The sequence below is a fragment of the Callithrix jacchus genome, chromosome X (assembly GCF_049354715.1).
Source record: "Callithrix jacchus isolate 240 chromosome X, calJac240_pri, whole genome shotgun sequence".
Classification (NCBI taxonomy): domain Eukaryota; kingdom Metazoa; phylum Chordata; class Mammalia; order Primates; family Cebidae; genus Callithrix; species Callithrix jacchus.
The window spans coordinates 137644458-137668908 of NC_133524.1; the positions used below are offsets into that span (position 1 = coordinate 137644458).

The window sequence follows — 24451 nt, forward strand, 5'->3', positions numbered from 1 at the left end:
TCCTGGAGATAGGGAGGGAGTTCTTGTGAGATTTGATTTTTTTTTTTTTGCCATGGTAATAGTATTGAGAGGTGACTAGGTCATGAGGGTGAAGCCCCAAGGCATGGATTAATGTCCGCACTACAGGAGTGGGTCAGGGATCATGGGAGGAAGCTCCTGTTAAGGAGAAGCTCAGCCCCCATCTCGTCTCTCTGTCTCCCATGTTCACTCTGCCCTTCCACCACGGGGTGGCCCTCACCAGATGCTGGTGCCATGTTCTCGGACCTCCCAGACTCCAAAACTGTGAGGAATGAATTTCTCCTCTTTATTAATTTCATTTGATTATTGAAAAGTGTGTAGCACCTCTCTTGCTTCTGTCATGGCCAAGTGATATGCCTGCTCTCCCTTCATCTGCTGCCATGATTGTCAGTTTCCTGAGGACTCCCCAGAAGCTGAGGGGATGCCAGCACCCTGCTTTCTCTAATAGCCCACAGAACCAGGAGCCAATTAAATGTCTTTTCTTTGTAAATTACCCAGTCTCAGATATTTCTTTACAGTAATGTGAGAATGGCCTGACACAAGAAGGTATGGTAAAATTTTTGAGATTTTCAGCTATAGCTTCTGCTCCAAGATTCATTTGTGGCCACAGTAAATTAACATTTAAAACATTTATTGAATATTGAATATTTACACTATCTTCAGTAACAGGAATAGAGGGAGAAAATAACTCACAGAAGAATGATGGCGTGACTCTTTTGGGGAGCGTGTCTCTCAGTGTAGGGCAAATGGTCTGGAACTTTAATAAGCCTAGGAATCACCCGAAGAGCTGTTGTAAATACGGATTTTCAGCACTCACCCACCGAGCTTCTGACTCCATAAAGTTGCATTGGATCTTTGGAGTCTTAATCACTACCCAAAACATCAGGTAATTCTGAAACACATTAAAAAAAAACTAGTCTAGGGAAAACATCAGTCTTAATTACTACCCAAAACATCAGCTAATTCTGATACACATTCAAAAGAAAACTATTCTAGAGAAAACATCAGTACATAGAATTGTGGTCAAAGTAAAGTTACAGAGCCTAATGGCTATATATGGCCATGGGAGCACGGTGATGACTTGTCACTGATAAAATCTAAAGAAATCTGCAAAAAGAAGTGTAGTTTGAGTTGGACAATGGGGGATGGGTAGGACTTCTACAGGTGAAAATGGTGAGATAGGGGTGAGGAGAATTGGAGAGGAGGTAGGGAGGAGGCATTTCGGGTGGAGGGTTAGCAATTTTAAAAGTATATAATGTGAAAGCATGTAGGCTAATGGCATGTAATCTGATATAGCTGGATTGTAACATGCCTATAAAACTGTACTTGGAAAATCCATTAAACAGAATGTTTGTGTCCCCTCAAAATTCATATGTTGAAATCCTAATCATCAACGTGATATTAGGTGGCAGAATCCTTGGTAAGTGATTGGGTCAAGAAGGCAGAAATCTCATGAATAAAATTGGTGCTTTATAAAAGAGACTCCAAGCTGGTGGGTCACACCTGTAATCCCAGCCTTTTGGGAATATAAATATAAACATCTCTTCTACTGATATAGGGAAGAGATAGCCTGGATTTGTAAGGAATAAAAAAAGATATGTGATGAGATTATATACTTCTCATGTCGATTTTCAGCTCCACAATTTACCTCTCGATAAAGACAGAATTTGTCTTTGCCTACTCCTGCCCCTTGTTTCTTTTCACAAATATTTATTGAGAGTCTAGTATGTTATAGACTGCTACTCATCTAGACTAGAATGATGAATAAAGACAAAAGTACTCCTTGACCTTGTAGAGCTTATAGAGAAAGAAGCTAATTAATGACAGCAATCAATATAAAATTATAAATAAGTGCTAAGATGAAGAATTATGAGGTAAAAATAAAACAGCTACAATAATGGCAACTAATAACTTCTTATCCCTATACTGTGGGAGTCTTTAACTGAGAAATTTGACCTAGCTAGAGAGTTTGGAAGCTTTAGGTGAGATCTAAAAGAAGGGAAGGAGCTAATTAGATGAATGTGGGGAGGAGAGGAGAGCATAGATAGTCTCAAGGAAGAGGGAACAATTTACTGCAAATATCTGTAGTGACAAGTAGACTCGAGAGGCCAGAAAGAAGGTCAATAAGAATGGAGTTTTAAATTTACAATTGAGTTTTTCTTTAAGCCTTCACATTCAACTTAAAACCCTGTTATTCTATTTATAAATGTAATATTTTAATATAAAAATTAAAAAATCACTTTCACTTGTTCTCTGATGAACTCTTAATATACTTTTCTCTTAATTTTTTTTTACCATAAACACATTTAGAAATTTAATAAATTTTATTCCCATAAACACTTCAAATGCTTGATAGGGCGATCTTGTAAGCCTAACAAGCAAAATATTTGTATACTTTATATCTAATTAACCAAAATTATAATGGTAATAAATCACTTTCTTAAAAGTATTCAAACGTCATACATAAACATAACAAAATAATCTTACCCTTCAACAATCTACTGATAAACACTTCAAGTTAAAGTTATAATTTTAGAATCTCTAATAGGTTGATTTAAGCATTTCAAATACTTTATGTTAAAAGCATACCACAGATTATCATGATAATAACAAAATTATTCCTAAAATGAAAACAGTTTTTACAAAAGGGTTAATTTGCTTCAACATTTATACATGTATTTTTATATTTTATTGGCTTTTTGGGATGCCAGATTTAGCTAATAAAAATACAAGATCAGCAATTAAGTTTGAATTTCAGACGAACAACAAATAACTTTTTAGTAACCCACTGTTAATTTAACTGGGTGTCCTGTATTTTATCTGACAACCCTACAGGGTTTACAAAATTGCTTACTCAGCTAGGAGAGCAGAATCACTATCTCCAGTGGGTTGCACTTACTGGGTCAAATATTTGTGATCATAATAGGGTTACTAGTCATCAGAAATTAGAGACCTGGGCATTACTTCCTGGAGAATTCTACTCAAGTCACAGTTTAGAATGCTGAGATACTACAATTACCTAAATTTGACCTGCTTTGTCAATGGTGACCCTGAAAACATGCATTTTAATACAGTTTTACAACCCTAGATAGCATTGATTCCTTAGGTTTCTTCCAGTTTTGGCCACTATTTAATATTTTATTTTATTATTTTATTAATTTTTCGGAGACAGGATCTTGCTCTGTTGTCCTAACTGAAGTGCAGTGGAATGATCATAGTTCACATTTTTGAATGACTGAGCTCAAGTAAACCTCTTGCCTCAACCTCCTAAAGTGCTTGGATTACAGGTGTGAGCCACTGTACCTGGCCTACCTAATTTTTATTCTACCTTGTTTCAGCTGTTTATCATATTGCTTGGGATGATGGAATCATTATGATTTGAAATGATGGAGTTCTGAACTACCTCCCTTTCCCCAGTCCTAAATCTGAACAAGGAAAGCCTTAGAGGCCACTGGAATAATCTGTTTTCTTTCCCCCAAGAGCAGTGGGGAGCCATCAAAGAGTTTCAGCAACAACATGACATGACCAAGTTTTTGCGTTTGGAAAATAACAACAACAACACTCTGTTTGATGCATGGAGAATAAATAGGAGGAGTTTAAAGTGAGTGACAGAAATCATCTGGGAGGCTCTTGCGGTAAAGGGATTGAGAGATGATGTTAAACTAGGTTAAAGTTGATGAAGATGGAGGAAACAAAGCAAATCTGAGTTATTTTGTAGGCAGAATCAGTAGGATATGGTGATGGATTGAATTTAGGCAGTGAGAGAGAGGGAAGTGTCAAGCTGGATTCCCAGTCATCTGGTATAGGTAACTGGTTGAATATTGATGCCACTCACCTAGATAAAAAACAAAGGAGAAGGAGAAGAGCAGTTTGGTTTTAAAAAAAAAAAAAAAAAAAAGGTGTTTATTTTGCTTTGTTTTGTTTTTGGCAAGGATGGGGAACATACTGAGTCCAGTCTAGGCATACTGAATTGAAGATGCACATGGGATATGCAAGTGAAGATGTTCAATTAACATCCGGAAATACAGTAGACTATTCTTTGGTTTCCAGCTACGGCTATAGAATCCAGAACTTCTTACAGCAACATTATTGCAATTTGTGTTTTCAAAGACTTTTTACCATGGCCAAATTTCACAAAAGAAACATATAATGTGCAACAAGTTAAAAATAAGTGTCCACAACAGAGTGGCTGTTCTGATTATCTTGATCCCTTATTAGTTGGTGATGGCATTTTAAAAATGCCACTCCATTGGTAGATTCAGGGTTGTATTCCTATTTTGGGAATGATATGTATTTACTTGAACCTATATCCAGAAGAACACTGTTTCATGACTTAATTTAGTTCTGAATTTTGTGCCTTGTTACTCTGTTTTGTGCCTTGTTACTCTGTTATGATGCCAAGCTATTTAGAATCAGTAGGTAAATAATAAATCTCTAAGCTTAGATCGCCTGTTTATAGTCAATTGACTTCTACCTCCAGGAGATAGATAATTAATGAACTCTATCCTTTCTGTGACCACAAATTTTACTCAGTTCTTTCAAGATGTTGTGAAGAATTCCTCGTACATTTTTAAATTAGCCAGGACTTCCTATGATGTTTTTAATTTGGGAAATCCGTGTTCTTCAGGACATAGGTTTGCAGTCTGTGAGCTTTGCTAGTACACTTCATGTAGACCCAGTAGCCCGAGGGGCATTTTGGTCCATTTTTCACTTTGGTTTTCCAAGCCCAAGCAACTTCCATTTGTATTCAGAATAAGCGGCTGGAGCTGTTTATGGCAGTTTTCTTTCTTTCTCTTATGTCTTTATTTTGTCTATGATTTCTTAGAATATTTGCAAGGATACAGTCCTGAAAATAGCTTGCCTCTAAAGTGAGCTTTCATAATATTGTGCTAAATATTTTGATGTCTGTTCAGCTATTTTTCTGATTATCAAAAGTGAGAATATAATTATTATTTATTAACGACCATCAGTACTTTTTCTGGGATACAAAGTATTGCTACTTCAATACAACATAATTTTGACTAATTAATTAGAATATATGCCTATAATGTCAAGAATCTTTTTCTCTATATTTAGAAAGAGGACAAGAACATTTTTAGACTTCTTAACATGCAAATTCTTTGCAGGCCTAGTTCCATATCCAGTCTGGGCTTTAACAGATCATCTTGAGAATAAATTGCTTACTGATAATAGATGACAAATAACTGTAAGTGTTCAACGTCTAGTAACCATGATCTTTTCTTCCCACATGATGAGTTGTTAGCAAAAAGTGAAAGATAAACCACGATAACATTAAAAAAGTTAATCAAATTAGTTGTGGTATAGTTTTCAGGAACCAGATGAGGACACCAAGGAGCCTTTCCAACCTTATGGGGTTTTTTTCTTCTTTTTTTGAGTGCGTTGTTGGCTAGAGAAGGTTAGAGTTAAGATGATTCCAGTAAAATTTCAATGATATACAATGAATAAAGCCAGAGAGGGTGGGAGTCAGGATCAGAGACAGAAGAAATATGAACAAAGCAGGCTTTGTTAATGGCAACAAAATCCAGAGTGGGAGAGGCAAGGTATGAGATGTATGTAATACCAGAGAGATCCCAGGAAGAGGAATGGCAGGTTCATGTGAGGCTGTAATACTGTAAGGGACCATTCTGGCTGATGCCACAATCTATAATCCGAGCTTAAATATTTCCCTGAGTACCCTGGTTATAGCTAAGTCTTAAGAGATTAGAGGTACAGGTTGAGGAAACTATAACAGTATGATAGGAAGCAGATCATGACAGTTACCACTGTGGTCAGGCAACCTACCTGTGTCTTTAGCAACTGGAAGTTAAGTTTGACACAGCCATCTGGAGCCCACTGGACAAGCAAGAAAAAAGGAGCAAAACAAAATAAGCTATCGTTTTTTATAGTAGACTTGATACAGGTAGGGAAACTGAGAGCTCAGATCCCTCAGGAATGAAAATTATCTCATGCCACCCAGATAAACATCAGAAAATAGCTACCTAGCAGGGGCATCGATAGGTACCAGAAAAAATAGTGTTCATATGAAATCTTATGATTTATATATTTTATGCATATTTAGCACAAGTAATCTTGGTCATGAAGTGTTTAAATAGTAATATCCCAAGATAGATATTTTGCCTTGGTTAGGGTGGGCTACATTTTTCACTTTGTTATCCAAGAAGTATCAGGGCACTCAACAAAAGGCAAATCATGTAAATCCTACTTGGATATCAAGTAGGAAGAGACTTCTAGCCAGAGTGGATATAAACCACTGTCTGCTTTGTCCCTTAATCCTTGTCATTATGTTCAGACGCATGTGGTGCTTTGTGGAAAGAATGCAACTATCCAAAAGTCCCTGAGCCCTGAATACATTGGCTATTTTATATATATAGTTAATATTGACCTTTATGTCCCATTCTCTATTCCTCTCTTGAGGTATTTTGATCTTGTTTCCATCACCTATAATAAGCTTAGCCAGTGTCCTGAACTTCTTCTACAATATGCTTATGCAAGATATCACTCATCAATTATGGCATGCTTTCTCATTGAGCTAGATCAGGTTATATAACCCTCAGCAGAGTGCTCCAGATAGCTACTATAAGTTGTTTGGGTTGGAGCTTAAGACAAAACCTATTTGATGTATTGGATATATACTATCAGGAAAAAGAATTAGAAACAACTATAGGAAGGCTTGATCACTTGCTTACTCATTTCTTAGTATGCTTACAGCAAAAGTAGATGGGTACACACTTGTGTCTATATATTCTAATGTTAGAAGATAAAAAATAACACATGCAGAGTGAGGGTCAGTAGAGCAAAGAGTGAAATAAGCCATCAACTAATGAGGACAGTGATCTTCTAATTCACCCAATACTAGGAAGGACGGCTTAATAAGCACCCATAGTGTTAAATCAATAGATAAGTACTAAGAAATGCAATTATATGACAACTAATAACCCAGGGAAAAGATAGGATGACTATAGAGATAAAATAAGCCATATTACAGCATGCTTAAAAAGTACTTCAACTACACTACTGTGGGATTATAATATAAATAATTCATAAATAAAAATACACTATTTAGAATACCAGAAGCTAGGAAATGAGACAAATTCAACAATTTTCTTTAATGTTAACACTAAATAAACTTTATTTTTCCATTAATGAGCTACAACAATCATGGCACTAACTATTAACATCAGTGGAATCAAGACTCTTTATACCCAGTATTTACCTCCAACTCCACCAGTCTCAATAGCACCAAACTTGTTGAAGGAACACTGAGGAGAAATTTGTCTATACTGCTCACATCTGGTAAAAATTAAAAGCTGAATTTTTCTAGCTTATGTGAATGTGGTGGAGACTTTTATCTGGCAGTACTATATGTTGCAGGAAAGGAATATAAAATAATGGCACTTTAAAAAAGAAAAAAATCAGAACCCTTTACTTAAAAACTGTTTCGTTACAAAAACATACATCAATTCAGCAGGCACTGGAGGTGTTTTTGGGACTTCTTGGGAAATGCTTCATAGGATGATGATGAGCCAAAACATTAAACACAGTCTTTTAATATAATATTTTTAACCTAAAATAATAATGTCCATATTATTCACCTTCTCTTTTGACTATTTTTGGTTCAGACAAACTTTTTGGTAGTTTCTAAAAGGTAAGTTCATCCTTAAAGAAAGTGTGGCACAGATACAGGAAGGGGGACATCACACATCAGGGCCTGTTGGAGGGGTGGGGGTTTAGGGGAGGAATAGCAGGGGGTACAGGGATTGGGGAGGGATAGCATTAGCAGAAATACCTAATGCAGATGACTGGGCGATGGATGCAGCAAACCACCAAACCACCACCATGGCATGTGTATACCTATGTAACAAACCTGCATGATCTGCACGTGTACCCCAGACCTTAAAGTATAATAATAAAAGAGAGTAAGTGTGTTTGGTATTGCTGAAGAGGGTCAAGCAATGTTCCCAATGTTTGAGAACAATGCTAATGAAGATCTCCCCAAGTTCTTTGTGTGATGGTTGTTTCCCTGAATTGTGTGTGTTTCTCCCCATGTAAGAAATGAATAATCTTGGCTAGGCATGGTGGCTCAGGCCTGCAATCCCAGCACCTTTGGGAGGCCAAGGAGGGTGGATTACCTGAGGTCAGGAGTTTGAGACCAGTCTGGCCAACATGGTGAAACCCCTTCTATACTAAAAGAACAAAAATTAATCGGATGTGGTGGCAGGCCCCTGTAATCCCAGCTACTCAGGAGGCTGAGGCAGGTGAATCTCTTGAACCCAGGAGGTGGAGGTTGCAGTGAGCCAAGATTATGCCACTGCACTCCAGCCTGGGTGACAAGAGCAAGAGTCTGTCTCAAAAAATGAGGAATCTTTATTCATACATTTAATCACTTACTCATTTCACAAAAATACACTGAGTACCTATTCTCTTCCAGGTACAGATATAGATGTTTGGGATGCAGAAGTAAACCAAGAGACAAAGGTTTCTGCTGTCCTTTATGTAGGTTACAGCCAAGAGAGGAAGACAGACAATAGGCAATAAACATTAATAAATAAATAATATATGTCAGAAGGTGATAAATCCTACTGACAAAACAAAAGATAAAGAAAGGGAAGGGGAATGAAAGCTATGGAGTTTGAGGTAGAAAGTTATGTTAATGAAAAGCTAATATCTGAGCTCAGAGTTAAGATGGTGGAAAAGTGTGCTATCTGGATATCTGGAATAACTGCTATAGGCAGGGAAAAAAACTAGTGAGCATTCCTGGTATCACAGAAGAACAATAAAATCAATGAAGATAAAATAGAATGAATAAGGGGGAGAGTAAAAGGAGATGAAGGCAGAGTGGTAATAGCAAAGGCCAGGTTATGATGAGTTAGGTAGATCACTTAGCTTTTATTCTGAGTAATTTGGGGAGCCACTGCAGTATTTTGAGTAGAGATGCTATGTGACCTGATTTGTTTTTTAAAAAGGTAGTCCTGTGTGTTCCACTTCTGGTATGGCTAAGTAGCTCCTACTGGACCGCAGCCTTCATAACTACTAGAAACAATTGAACAAAAGCAGGGGTTGTGAGTGTGTAGAGGATTGATACTTAAAAGAAGTGATGGCATCAGATGAGATTCCTAAGTTTTAGCCACTTTACACCACTACCTTCAACCTGTTTCCAGGCTTTAGTGGTATTAAGTGGCTAGAACTCTGATGGAAAACCTGCGGTCATATAGGCTTAACGAATTTGAGTACAGAGTCTGGAGCAAGCACAGTCTTTGCACCCCTGGCTGGCCATTTAATTGCACATGTGCAGGGCCAACTAAAAGCAGCCAAGCTAAAGGTTAAAAAAAAAAAGAGAGAGAGAAAAGTCTCTACTGAGGAGGTAACGTTTATGCAGAAATCTAATGGCTGAGAAAGCGGCAGCCATGTGAAGGCAGGAGGAATGTGGGCAAGCTAAACAGAATTACAGGCTTTGGGAACACCATGACCAGAGACTCAAAGGCAGGAAAGAGTGTGTTGTTTTCCAGGAAATGAAAGGAGGCAAAATGTGGAATACAGGAATGAGGGAGAGGGACAATTTGTTGCAAAACAGTAACTGCTCTAAGTGTTTATTATATACTCACCACTGTAGGGAGATAAAGAAAAAGCACTAAAGTTGATATATATCCTTAAGATATTTATAGTCATATTAAAGAGACAAGATTGGTAATATCAACGAAACAACTAAATTTAAGCAGCAGACAGCATGTAGTTGTTTAATGCTCTGAGTATTCAAAATCTATAGCCCTATGGAGCAGGTAGAATTATTACAACTATGCTTATTTAACCCGGTTATTCTCTCTCTCTCTCCTCTCCCTCTCTGCCTCCTCACCAACTATAAGCCCTATGAAGGCATAGGCCACACCTGTTTTCTTACCACTATACCCTCCTCAGCACCAGGGACAGCTCCGAGTTCAGCCTATGGCTCATTAAATCTTTGTTAAGTGCATGAGTTTTACACTTTGGGAAATCAAGACTTTGAGGGGAAAGAACTTAAATGCTCAAGGGAATACAGCATGTCCATGATAGAATTAACTAGAATTCATGGCTGTCATGTCCTAGGCCAGCATAACTTGCCTAGTGATTTTCTATTCTCCCTGCCTCCCTCCTTGCCTTCCTCCCTCCCCTCTGCTTCATTGTTTCTTCCTTTCCTTCCTTCCTTCAAATAGCAGAAAATTTTGTTTTGAAACAAAATTGTATTCACCTGGATGTAGAAAACAGGCAAAATTTGTTATAAATTCATCTAGATATTTATAATTCCAGTGTATACTTTTAGGAATTATTATTAATGTCAGTCAATGCTAATAATGAAAGTTGTTTAGTGAACATAAAAATTAGATGCAGGTAGCAGTCATCTGACAGTCTCACTATGCAATTTATTAATTAATTTTATTTTAAATTCCCAGTATTGAGAAAATCTACATGAATCTAAAAGCTAGTAGCTGCAAATGGTGGCGGGTTTTAACAGTAGATTTCCAGTAATCTCAAAATGCTTAAATTTCACTAATCATGAAAATTGAAAGACAATTTAAACAGGACATCTTGATTTTAAATTTGAATCACTAGCAACAACATCTAATTAACTCACAAGCCTGCTTCAATATTCTATAGTATGATGATACTGTCATAATACAACATGTTATATGTCCCTTTGTAACTGCACAACTGACTATCATGTGAATTTAGAGTAAGCACTAGTAATGCAGATGTGTCTTGCATTTCATTAGGCCCAGCACATGTGCTCCGTGATCCTCTTCTCATTTGTGCGATTTTGTGGAAGTGGACCAGCAAAATCTTGAAAGAAAAAGGTAAATGAGAACTCATAACTCTCTCATAAATGACATGTCTAAGAAGTTCAAATTTCTAGCAGATTTGACAGGAAGAACTTTATTCTGAGGTCTGCTCCCAAACCTGCCTCACTTTACCACATAAGGAAACACATCTATGACTTTCAAACTGCTCAAGCATGGCATGTTTGAGTGAGCATATTATGTTTACTACAGTTTAACAAAAAGTTTAGAGTGCTTTTCTGAAATTAAATTCAACCCACATATTTGTACTCTTGAAACAGCCAAGAGTTCTGCAGAACTCTGTTTGAAATCCAGGCACTATAGGACTATGCTTCACCTTAAGCTATCTCAAACTTAGGTAGACTGACTGTGGTACAGTCTGTCCAGCCCTAGCAGCTGAGGCATTATAAGAAATTTCATATGGTCTTCAAGACATGTATATGCATTTTGCCAATGATCTCAGGCACAGACCATGGAAACAAAGCCTTTTGCTCTCCAGTTGGAATGTAATTGCTTTGTGTATCCAAATTTAGTGGGTCAATGGAAGGAGTATCTGAATTTTTATAGTATTATTAATGTTTCCCTTTTCAGTTTACTTATCATTTATCTATAAAGAACCATTCTGGAATTCTGAAAGTTGAAGACTGAAAAAATATAAAGTTATTTAGTTTTATTAACTTGATTTTGTATAAGTAATTTCTCAGAAAGGTCTGCAACCAGCACTCATTACTTTTTATATTTGTCAACTAAAAAAAAGCTGTTTTTACTGTTGTAAAATGTACAGGTTTAGGTTTACAAGTAGGAAAATGGAATGTATTTTGTAGGGAATGGAATATGTGGGAAAGACAAAGGAGTTGGATAAGGGAGTTAAGTGGTTTGCTTTTTTTCTGCCTTAACAGACCTGAGTTAAATACATCTCTTAGTGCTGGATCACAATGCAGCAGTGGTGGATTGCTGAGTAAATGTGGGAATGAGGACATATAACATTAAAATGGGTTTTGTGTGTGTGGCTTGAAGAACTCCCCCTTCCCCTGGTAGTTAGGTGATTATAATGTGAATGCTCCCTCATAGCTTCTCAATCTACTCAAATCCGATCTTGCTTTCTGAAGTGTCTCCTCCATAAAGACTTCTCCGACTTTTCTTACTCTTATTCATCAACGACTTGTCCCTTTTCTAAATTTCTACAGAAGTTACAGAATCAGTGCCACTTAACATAGCTAAATGAAGAGACAGAAAGTGGACTTAATTAGAAGTTAGAAGGCATAGGTGTGGGTTTGTGTTCCCACTAGGCAAGTGACTCCCTTACTTTGATTTCCATCTATTAAATGAGGATGGCAGCAATAAATCTACCTGCCTTCTAGAGCTATTGTCAGGGTCAAGTAAGATGATTCTTACAAATGTATGTTGAACACTCAGAGCATTGGCTAATTACATGCTGTCCAGGGTTGAAGGTTAGTTGTTCTACTGGCATTAGCAGTCTTATCTCCCTGTATAATTGCAAGTACCTTGAAGATGGAGATCAACATTAATACTTTTGCTTCATCTCTCTACAGTAGTGAGACTATAATAAATATTTACAACAGTTCTTGTTTATCATTTCCATTTACATAGTGCTTTATAATTGGCAAAGCAGTTTCACATACATCATATTCATGTGAAATTGCTTTGGCAATTATATATTGTATCTTAATTTTTATAAGCCAGAATATCAAGATATTGAGAGACATAGTGACTTTCTCAAGGCCTCACAGAAGAGTTTTTGGAACTGTCATACAGGTCTGCAGATTTATTATCTGTGGCTCTTTTCACTGTGTGGTTAACTTTTTGTAATCTGAGTACCACCAAAGAGATGCTTTATTCTAAGTAGTTCATGAGACTCTGGTTATAGAAGGAATTTGACTTTGTAAACCATGAAAGTCCTCTGGAAGTGGCCTTATTCATTCTCTACAGCTGGCTGTTCCTGTGCCTTTGATAGCTTTATTTTCTTTTTCATTATAACAGCAAAGGTAGTTAGTGCATGGCATGTACTCAGAGTGATGCACGGATTGGGGCTTCTCCATTTCAACACAGTCAGTTCTTATTTTTTGAGATTGTGAATTATCCAAGGTCTCTGTTGGGCTATTCTTCTCCTTTTTGCTATCACTCACTTTTTGTACATGTCACTATGAGCTTGAATTCTGATCTGACTGTAGCTAAGACAGACGATGACTGATTTCAATTCTAAATGTGTTATTTTTAACAACCCTGAAAAAATGTTTTAGAGAAAAGGTCGAAGTTATTGGACAAAAAATTTTTTTAATTATCAAGATAGGTTTTTCCCCTGCACAGTCTCCTGGTCCTAATTAATACTGACTCTGTCATCCAAATTAATTCCAAACAAAAATAAAGAGTCAATGAAAAACATTGTATCCTAACTATTATAATTAAAATCTAAATTTAGGTCAGAACATGCTCCTTAAATCACCCCAGTGTTTGACTAGGAATGAGAGTAATAGGGATGTAGTGAGCTACTGACAAGACCCTAGCACAATTCTCATCAATTTCTATAATGATTTTGACATTTCATCAAAGCTCAGGAGGAAATTAAGTAATTATTTATTTGACTTTAAAAATCACAGGGTGTCAGAATGTACTCAAGTGACTGCAAATGAAATGCTCTGAAAGAGAAGAACTGCAGCAGGTATATCACAACTGCAATTAGAGCAAATGTCACTATGTCAGGTGCAAAGTGACAGGTCTTATTCAGGGTGCTTCAGGCTAATGGGTGATATTTCATTTGATCAGAATGACCAGAAAACTTCAATAATGTAATTTCATCTTAGAAAAGAACTACTTGAAACAAAAGTCTATAGGAAGCTGATGTGGTTTTAAAAGCAGTGAAATTAGCATGCAGCTGGAGGGGCGGATCAAGATGGCTGAATAGAGGGCTCCACCGACTGTCCTCCCTGCAGGAACACAAAATATAATAACTATCTACACAAAAAGAACCTCTTTAAGAACCAAAAATCAGGTAGTTACCAGTGCTGCCACAGTGTGGTCCCCAATTCTAGGTCCCTGATTCTAGGCCTTGGCTCTTGAATGGTGCTTCTGGAGCTGCCCTGGGCAAGAGGGTAGTCTGCTGCCTTAAAGGGTGAGTACGAAGCCTGGAAGCATTCACCAAAAGCTGACTAAAGAGTTTTTGGGCTTTAAGTGAACATAGTGGTAGCCTGGCAATACTCTCCATTGGGCTGTGGTGGTGGTGGCCATTGGGTAAAGGTCTTTTGCCTGTGAAAAGGGGAGGGAAGACTGAGGACTGTTTTTCATGGCTTGAGTGCCAGTTCAGCTGTAGTACAATAGAATACCTCAGCAGATTGCTGAGGTTTTTGACTATAGTTCCTAGCTCCCTGCATCTCTGGACCTGCCAGGAGCTTGGGGGAACTCACCACAATGAAGGGAATGACACATGCCTAGGAGGCTTCACTACCTGCTGATTGCAGAAATTCTAGAGTTAGAAAATGCAATAGGCATGCTGAAGTATTCATCAGAGTCTTTTTTATTGCATTTTAGGTTTGGGGGTACATGTGAAGAACATGCAAGATAGTTGCATAGGTACACACGTGGCAGTGTGATTTGCTGCCTTCCTCCCCTTCACCTATATCTGGCATTTCTCCCCATGCTCTCTCCCCCCAACTCTCCACCCCACGCTGTCCCTCCCATATTCCCCCCAACAGACCCCAGTGTGTAGTGCTCCCCTCCCTGTGTCCATGTGTTCTCATTGTTCAACACCTGCCTATGAGCGAGAACATGTGGTATTTCATTTTCCATTCTTGTGTCAGTTTGCAGAGAATGATGTTCTCCAGGTTCATCCATGTCCCTACAGAGGAAACGAACTCATCGTTTTTGATTGCTGCATAATATTCCATGGTGTATATGTGCCACATTTTCCCTGTCCAGTCTATCATTGATGGGCATTTGGGTTGATTCCAGGTCTTTGCTATTGTAAACAGTGCTGCAATGAACATTCGTGTGCATGTGTCCTTATAGTAGAACGATTTATATTCCTTTGAATATATACCCAGTAATGGGATTGCTGGGTCAAATGGAATTTCTATTTCTAGGTCCAGTGTGCTTCAGTAAGTGGGTCCCAGATCCTGTGCCTCCTGATTGGGTGAGATCCGCCAACAGGTGTCGCCAGACACCTTATACAGGAGAGTTCCTGCTGGCATCAGGTGGGAGGCCCTCTGGGACACAAATCCCAGAGGAAGGAGCAGGTAGCCATCATTGCTGTTCTGCAGCCTCCACTGGTGACACTCCCAAGTGTGAGAGGGACCCAGGTGAATAGGGTCTGGAGTGGAACCCCAGCCCTTCAGAAGAGGAGCCTGACTGTTAAAAACAAACAAAGCAACAACAACAGTATAAACAAAAATATCCCCATGAAAATCCCATCCAAAAGTCAGCAGCCTCAAAGATCAAAGCTAGATAAACCCAAAGATGAGAAAAAATATCAATGAAAAAACCACTGAAAACTACATCAAAAAGTCTGCAAAATAACCAGCTAGCACAATGATGACAGGATCAAAGTGACACTTAACCATATTAACCTGAAATGTAAATGGGCTAAATGCTCCCATTAAAAGTCACAAAATTGCAAGCTAGATAGAGACTCAAGAACCATCGCTGTGCTATATTCAAGAGACCCATCTCACGTGCAAAGACATACATAAGCTTAAAATAAAGGAATGGAAGAAAATCTACCAAACAAATGGAAAGTGGAAAAGAGCAGGGGTTGTAATCCTAGTTTCTGACAAAACAGACTTGAAACAAAGAAAGCTTTTAAAAAAACACACCGCAGAAAAAGGCATTACATAACGGTAAAGAGATCAATTCAACAAGAAGAGCTAACTATGCTAATTATATATACACCCAATACAGGAGCACCCATATTCGTAAAACAAGTTATTAGGAACTGTAAACAGACTTAGACTCCTACACAATAGTAGTGGGAGACTTTAACCCCACATTGTCAGTATTAGGTCAATGAGACAGAAAATTAATAAGAATATTCAGGACTTGAACTCAGCTCTGGATCAAGTGGACCTGACAGATATCTATCTGGTTTGGATTGGAGAGATATCTAACTGTCCACCCAAAAATAACACAATATATATTCTTCATGGCACCACATGACACTCTAAAATCAATCATGTAATTGGAAGTAAAACACTCCTTATCTAATGCAAAATAAATCATAACAGTCTCTGAGACAACAACACAATTAAATTAGAACTGAAGATTTAAAAACTTGCTCAAAACCGCACAAGTGCATGGAAATTGAACAACTTGCTCCTGAATGACTCCTTGATAAATAATGAAATTAAAATCAAAAAGTTATTTGAAACCAAAGAGAACAAAGAAACAATTGACTGGAATCTCTGGGATACAGCTAAAGCAGTGTTAAGAGGGAAATTTATAGTACTGAATGCCCACATCAAAAAAAGTAAAAAAGATATCAAATTGACATCCTAACATCACAAATAGAGAACCAAGACCAAACAAGCTCCAAAATTAACAGAAGACAAGAAATAACCAAGATCAGAGCAGAACTGGAAAAGATAGAGACATGAAAACCCTTCAAAAATCAATGAATCCAGGAGCTGGTTTTTTGAAAAAATAAAATAGATAGACCACTAGCTAGACTAATAAAGAGTAAAAGAGAGAAGAATCAAATGACACAATCAAAAATGATGAAAGAGATATTACCACTGACCCTACACAAATATAAACTGATATCAGAGAATGCTATAATCACCTCTATGCAAGTAAGCTGGAAAATCTAGATGAAATAGATAAATTCCTGGACACATACACCTTCCCAAGACTAAACCAGGAAGAAACTGAATGCCTGAGTAAATTAATATCAAGTTCTAAAATTGAGGCAGTAATAAATAGCCTACCAACCAGAAAAAGCCCAGGACCAGACATATTTACAGCTGAATTCTACCAGAGGTACAAATAGGAGCTGGTAGTATTTCTTCTGAAACCATTCCAAACAACTGGAAAAGAGCGACTACTCCCTAAGTCATTTTATGAGGCCAGCATCATCCTGATACCAAAATCTGGCAGAGATACAACAACAAAAAAAACCACTTCAGGCTAATATCCCTGATGAATATCAACACAAACATCATAAATAAAATGCTGGCAAACTTGACCTACCAGCACATCAAAGAGCTTATCCATCATGATCAAGTCAACTTCATCCCTGGGATGCAAGGCTGGTTCAATATACGCAAATCAATAAATATAATTCACAACATATACAGATCTAAAGACAAAACCACATGATTAGATCAACAGAAGCAGAAGAGGCCTTCAATAAAACTCAACATCCCTTCATGTTAAAAATTCTCAATAAACTAGGTATTGAAGGGACATACCTAAAAATGAAAGAGCCATTTATGACAAACCCGTAGCCAATATACTGCATGGCCAAAAGCTGGAAACATTCCCCTTGAAAACTGGCATAAGACAAGGGTGACCTCTCTCACCACTCCTATTCAACACTGTATTGGAATTTCTGGCCAGGGCAATCAGGCAAGAGAAAAAATAAAGAGTATTCAAATAAGAAAGGACGAAGTCAAATTGTCTTTGTTTGCAGATGACATGATCCAACATGTAGAAAATCTCATTGTCTCAGCCCAAAAGCTTCTTAAGATTATAATCAAATTCAGCAAAGTCTAAGGATACATAGTTGTTCAGAGGTCACAAGCATTCCTGTACATCAACAACAGGCAAGCAGAGAGCCAAATCATGTGTGAACTCTCATTCACAACTGCTACAAAGAGAATAAAATACCTTAGGAATACAGCTAACAAGTGAAGTGAAGGACCTCTTCAAGGAGAACTACAAACCACTGCTCAAGGAAATCAGAGAGGACACCAACAAGTGGAAAAATGTTATATGCACATGGATATGAAGAATCAACATCATGAAAATGGCCGTAGTACCCAAAGTAATTTGTAGATTCAATGCTATTCCCATTAAACTACCATTGACATTCTTCACAGAATTAGTAAAAACTACTTTAAAATTCATACAGAACCACAAAGGAGCTTGTGCAGCCAACACAATCCTAAGCAAAAAGAACAAAGCTGGAGGCATCACACTACCTGATTTCAAACTATACTACCAGTCTACAGTAACCAAATAGCATAGTACTGGTACAAAAACAGAAACAGTAGCCAATGGAACAGAATAGAGATCTCATAAATAAGACTGCACATCTACAAACATCTGATCTTCAACAAACCTGACAAAAAATAAGCATGGGAAAGAAGTCCTTATTTCATAAATAGTTCTGGGAGAACTGACGAGCCATATGCAGAAAATTAAAACTGGATCCCATCCTTACACCTTATACAAAAATTAACTCAAGAAAGATGAAATACTCAAGTGTAAACCCCAAACTGTAAAAACCCTAGAAGGAAATCCACGCAATACCATTGAGGACATAGGCACAGGCAAAGGTTTCATGACAAAAACATCAAAAGCAATTCTAACAAAAGCAAAATTTTACAAATTGGATCTGATTAAACTAAAGAGCTTCTGCACAGAAAAAAAAACCTAGCATCAGAGCGAACAGGCAACATACAGAAAGGGAGAAAAGTTTTACAATTTGTCCACCTGACAAAAGTATAATATACAGAATCTACAAGAATTTAAACAAATTCATTTGAAGAAAACCAAACAACCACATTAAAAAGTGGGCAAAGGATATGAACACTTATCAAAAGAATACATTTATGCAGTCAACAAACATGTGAAAAAGAGCTGAACATCACTGATCATTAGAAAAATGCAAATCAAAACCACAATGAGATACTGTCTCATGCCAGTCAGAATGGTGATTATTAAAGAGTCAAGAAATAACAGATGCTGACAATGATGTAGAGAAATAGGAATGCTTTCACATTGTTGATGGGAATGTAAATTAGTTCAACCATTGTGGAAGACAGCATAGTGATTCCTCAAAGACCTAGAACCAGAAGTACCATTTGACCCAACAATCCCATTACTGAGTATATACCCAAAGGAATATAAATTATTCTATTATAAAGATACATACACCCATATGTTCATTGCAGCACTAATCACAAGAGCAAAGACAGAATCAACCCCAATGCTCATCAATGATAGACTGAATAAGGAAAATGTGGTATATATACATACACCATTGAACACTATGCAGGCATAACAAGGAAGGAGATTGTGTCCTTTGAAGGGACATGATGGAGCTGCAAGCCATTATCCTCAGCAAACTAACACAGGAACAGAAAACCAAAAACCACATGTTCTCACTTAAATGTGGGAGCTGAATGATAAGACTATATGTACACAGGGGGAGAACAACACAAACAACACACACTGTGCCCTGTGGAGAGGGTTTGTGCAGGAGAGGGAGAGCATCAGAAAAAATAGCTAATGCATGCAGGGCTTAATTCCTAGGTGATGGGTTGATAGGTGCAGCAAACCACCATGGCACACGTTTACTTATGTAACAAACCTGCATGTCCTGCACTTGTGTCCTGGAATTTCAAATGAAATTAAATTACATTAAAAAAAGAAATGTTAAAGGGAGTACTTCAGGTCAGAAAGAAAATGATATTAGTGAGCAATAAGTAATCATGTGTAGATACAAATCTCACTGGTAATAGTAAGTACACAAAAAGACATAGAATATTACAACACTAACTGTGTGATGTGTAACTTACTCTTATCAAACTAGAAAGACTAAAAGATGAACTAATCAAAAATAATTACAACAACTATTCAAGACACAGACAGTACAATAAGATATAAATAGAAACAACAAAAAGGTAGAAAGCTGGGGGACGAAGTTAAAAGTGTCAGGTTTTTGTTAGTTTTCTTTTTGCTTGTCTGCTTAATTAGTGGCTTTTGCAAGCTGTGTTACATTATCAGCTTACTATATATATATATATATATATCTCCTATCTAATCCTTCACCTGTTACATGGGTCTAATCCTTCACCCGTTATATCTTTCACCTGTTACATTGCTGTAGCACCTTGAATAAAACAGTTTCCTTCTTTGGAAATTTCCCCATTTGTAAAATAAGGGGACTTGATTATGGGTATAATTTGCTCTAAAGTATTTTAAGAAAGAGTAGGAGTGTAGACTCTGGATGAGGCAAGGAGCTGCAAAGAAGTGTGTGTGGTGGGGAAGGGATTCTGGTATGAAAAGGGGTAAAAGGTGTGCTAACTAGACAGAAACTTAGAGCTTGGTTAAACACTCATGCTTTGTGATATGATCCCTTCCCCCAAACTTCTGGCCAATTTGTACCTTTTTCACTGGCCTAGTTCATTACTTTGGGCATTTGAAAGCAAGCCCTAGACGGGGAGCAGAGAAGGTAACTGGACAGAAGGAGAAAAAGCTCTTATTTGACTTTTTCTCTTATTAGTATAGTAGCCTCTGGAGGTGAACCTGTCCAAGTGGACTAGATCTGAAGCAGTGAAGATAAGGAGAAAGCCTTACACTGGGAATTAATAGACTGGAAGTTAAGAAATGTTGATGTGTAGGCAAAGAAAATATTTTCTTTCTTCCTATTTCTTCCACCATTAACAAATTTTTAAATTAAGTAATTTTAATGTAACATGTAATGTACATTTAATGTTTAATTTTGTAGAAAAATTTAGGCTTTATATGTCAAAAACAAAAATTAACTTAATCCACCATTCCAGTGCTTAGAGAACAACTCAATATTTTTTTTTACGAAAGAAAGAGAAAGAGAAGGGTGGGGGAGAGAGAACAGGAGTCTTGCTCTATTGCCCAGGCTGAAATGCAATATAAAAATAGGTATTAAAAACATTTTTATGCCGATAATTGTGCTTAACAGCGGAGACAGGAAGGAATACAGGAAGAAAATAACAAACAAACAGCCAACCAACCAATATTTCATTTAAGTCTGTGAAATGCTATGCAAATGCTGAAGAGTGATTTACTTCCAATTATGTGGTCACTTTCAAAATAGGTGTAATGTGATACTGAGAAAAATGTATGTTCTGTGGATCTGGGGTGAAGAATTCTATAAATATTCACTGAGTTTATTTGTTCCAGGTCTGAGTTCTAATCATAGATGTCCCTGTTAATTTTCTATCTCGTTGATCCATCAAATATTAACAATGTAGTGTCAAAGTCTCCCGCTATTATTGTGTGGGAGTCCAAGTCTCTTTATAAGTCATTAAGAACTTGTCTTATATATCTGGGTGTTCCTACATTGGGGGCATATATATATATATTTTTTTCCCAATCTATGCCTTTTATTTTTATTTATTTATTTTTTTAAATTTTTTATTGGATTATAGGTTTTGGGGTACATGAGCAGAGCATGCAAGACAGTTGCGTAGGTACACACATGGCAGTGTGCTTTGCTTTTCTTCTCCCCTTCACCCACATTTGGCATTTCTCCCCAGGCTATCCCTCCCCACCTCCCCCTCCCACTGGCCCTCCCCTTTTCCCCCCAACAGACCCCAGTGTTTAGTACTCCCCTTTCTGTGTCCATGTGTTCTCATTTTTCATCACCCACCTATGAGTGAGAATATGCGGTGTTTCATTTTCTGTTCTTGTGTCAGTTTGCTGAGGATGATGTTCTCCAGATTCATCCATGTCCCTACAAACGACACGAACTCATCATTTCTGATTGCTGCATAATATTCCATGGTGTATATGTGCCACATTTTTCCAATCCAGTCTATTATCAATGGGCATTTGGGTTGATTCCAGGTCTTTGCTATTGTAAACAGTGCTGCAATGAACATTCGTGTACATGTGTCCTTATAGTAGAACGATTTATAGTCTTTTGGATATATACCCAGTAATGGGATTGCTGGGTCAAATGGAATTTCTATTTCTAAGGCCTTGAGGAATCGCCACACTGTCTTCCACAATGGTTGAACTAATTTACACTCCCACCAACAGTGTAAAAGTGTTCCTTTTTCTCCACATCCTCTCCAGCATCTGTTGTCTCCAGATTTTTTAATGATCGCCATTCTAACTGGCGTGAGATGGTATCTCAATGTGGTTTTGATTTGCATCTCTCTGATGACCAGTGACGATGAGCATTTTTTCATATGATTGTTGGCCTCATATATGTCTTCTTTCGTAAAGGGGGGCACATATATTTATGATCATTGCCTCCTGCTGTTGTATTGATCCTTTTACCATTATGTAATGTCCTTCTTTGTTTCTTTTAGCCTTTGTTACTATTAAAGTCTATTTTGTCAGAGACAAAAGTTGCAACTCCTGTTTTTTTTAAAAAAAATATTTTTATATATATTCTTCCAGACTCTTCTAGTATTAGATAGAAAAATCTCACCAGGCTATTATAACAGTATTTCATAATCTGCTATTGCCATTTGAGGCCACCTTTCCAATCATCCTCATAACTGTATTCTGTGGTCTTGAGTGCCCACAGAAATTTGTACTACACCTATGTTCTTTATACTACAGTCTGGAATATTTGTTACCTATACAAATAAGAAATTCTACCACTGGATATTCTTACAGTGTGTTCCGAAGACATGTATGTGACACATTTTGTGGGCATTTTCCTTTGCATTCAAATATTCCAGAATGATTCTTTTGCTTCTTAGCATCTTTGGGGGTTAGGTAGCAACCTTGTTATCCAGATTGCTCATTTATATGGTGATAGTTTGATATTTATAATCTAAACTGAATATGTCAAAAATGCATTTCACGTTGCTGGTCTCTTGACCTATGATTGGGAGCTAAATATTTACTCACCAATTGTATTTGCTGATAATACTTTTGAGTCAGTAAGTGACTGATTATGTAGCTTTATTTCTCATCATACCTATGAAAAGAATATCCTTTAAGAAGCTACTTCAAATTTTATATTGTTTCTTTCTTTCAATTTGTCTTCTATAATGAGAGATTTTCAAAAAAGTAATTGGTGTTATTTTTTGTAGACATTATTCTCTAAGATGGATCTTTTTGATTTTTAGGAATGTCTCTGGTCTTTTCAAGGTCAGAGCAATTTTTAAATATAATTTTTCTGAATATTATATTTTAGTGTTCTGAGAGATCCTCAGGAGCAAAGATTTCTGAAAACCTTTCTGACGGAAACTGTGGTTCACAATGATTAAAGTCTCCTCCTGATCTGCGATTTTCTTTGAAAGGTTTAAAAGTACACTGTTCCTCCCCTGACTGTGTTTCTTAGAGAAATTCTTGCACATCTGTGCAGAAAGTATGTACCAAAGTGTTCATTTTGTCATTATCAGTGATAGCAATAAAATGGTGTCTAAATGTTCCATCAATGGGAAAAGAGATAAGTAAATTAGGTATATTTGTATATGGAATGAACTACATAGCTACATCCATCACCATGGGTGAATCTCAAAACTGCAAAGCAAAAATTCCTGGATGATAAATATGGTAAGATAACATTTATACAAAGTTTTAAATCATGCAAAATGTGTCTGTTTGGATAAGCTAAGTAATGCTGCCTTAACACTCCCAAATCTCAGTTACTTAATGCCATGATACGTTTAGTACAGATTATCTGGAGGCCTCTGTTCATGGGTCACTCAGTCTCAGGCTGATATAGGTTTCATCTTCTCACATGTTTCACTGATCACTCAACCAGTGGGAAGCAGATAAAGTGATTTTCATGGTAGCTTTTAAAGCTTCTGCTGGAAGTGACACATTTCATTTTTACTCATATTTCATTGTCCAAAGCAAATCACACAGTAAGGTTGAACTTTAATAGGACTGGGGAGTTTAATTTTTCCATGTAATTTGAGGGGAAATCACTCCAAATATTTGTTAAATAATTCAAATAACTACCAGACTAAATAACACTCTACAGTTCATATGGACATATATGAATGCAATAAAAGTATATTTACACAAAGTTCAAATTAGCAATACCCCTGTGGAAGAAAGAAAGGAAGAGAGTGGAATGGGATGAGAATGCTGGACAACTGCTGTTTGCTATTTCAGTTAACTCTTCCCTTTCCCATTCTACTCTTTACCTGGGGCATGTTGAACACTGTACAAACTGTATCAATGTGTTTTCCATGTTCTCTGGCTTCAGGTTGGGTTTACATAATGAGAAAATGAGATTAGGGAGAAGAAGGGAAATACTATCCTGGCATCTTCTCTGTGAAATCATCTCAAACAGACTATGTCCCTTGACTAGATGTCTCTGCAGCTCTCAATGTGGCTAATTCTATAAAAGACTTCTTTGGAGTCCAGGCATCTTTCTCTCTCCTATGCCTTTGTGCGTAGGTGTTAATATATAAGTTGCTACCAGCCCCAAGATTCTGCACTATCCATTGTGGTTCTCTTATACCCACATCTTTGTAAATAGTCCCCTTTTCCAAAAACTCTTCTGGAATGATCCTATACTGAGTGTGTCACTGTGTTTCTTATTGGGGACCAGATGGATTAAACAAGGGACTTCACTTGTATCCATAGTAATTTATTTTATATGCTGGGTTGTGGGCACATCAGCATAAATTATAATAGTCTCTATGCTTTTCGTAGGTACATAATATTTAGTGATTAAAAATAAGCTGAAATAACGT

At 37.2% G+C, this 24451-nt stretch overlaps 1 long non-coding RNA gene across 1 annotated transcript in view; it reads right to left on the bottom strand.

Moving 5' to 3' along the window:
• Positions 1-791: 791 nt before the first annotated feature.
• LOC144580975 (uncharacterized) overlaps positions 792-24451 on the bottom strand; it is a 413738-nt gene continuing 390078 nt past the window's right edge. The window contains exons 5-6 of the long non-coding RNA XR_013531386.1: positions 5821-5871; positions 792-910 (exon numbers count right to left, since the gene is read on the bottom strand). This is a non-coding gene — a long non-coding RNA (uncharacterized LOC144580975). The remainder of the gene's footprint in view (positions 911-5820; positions 5872-24451) is intronic.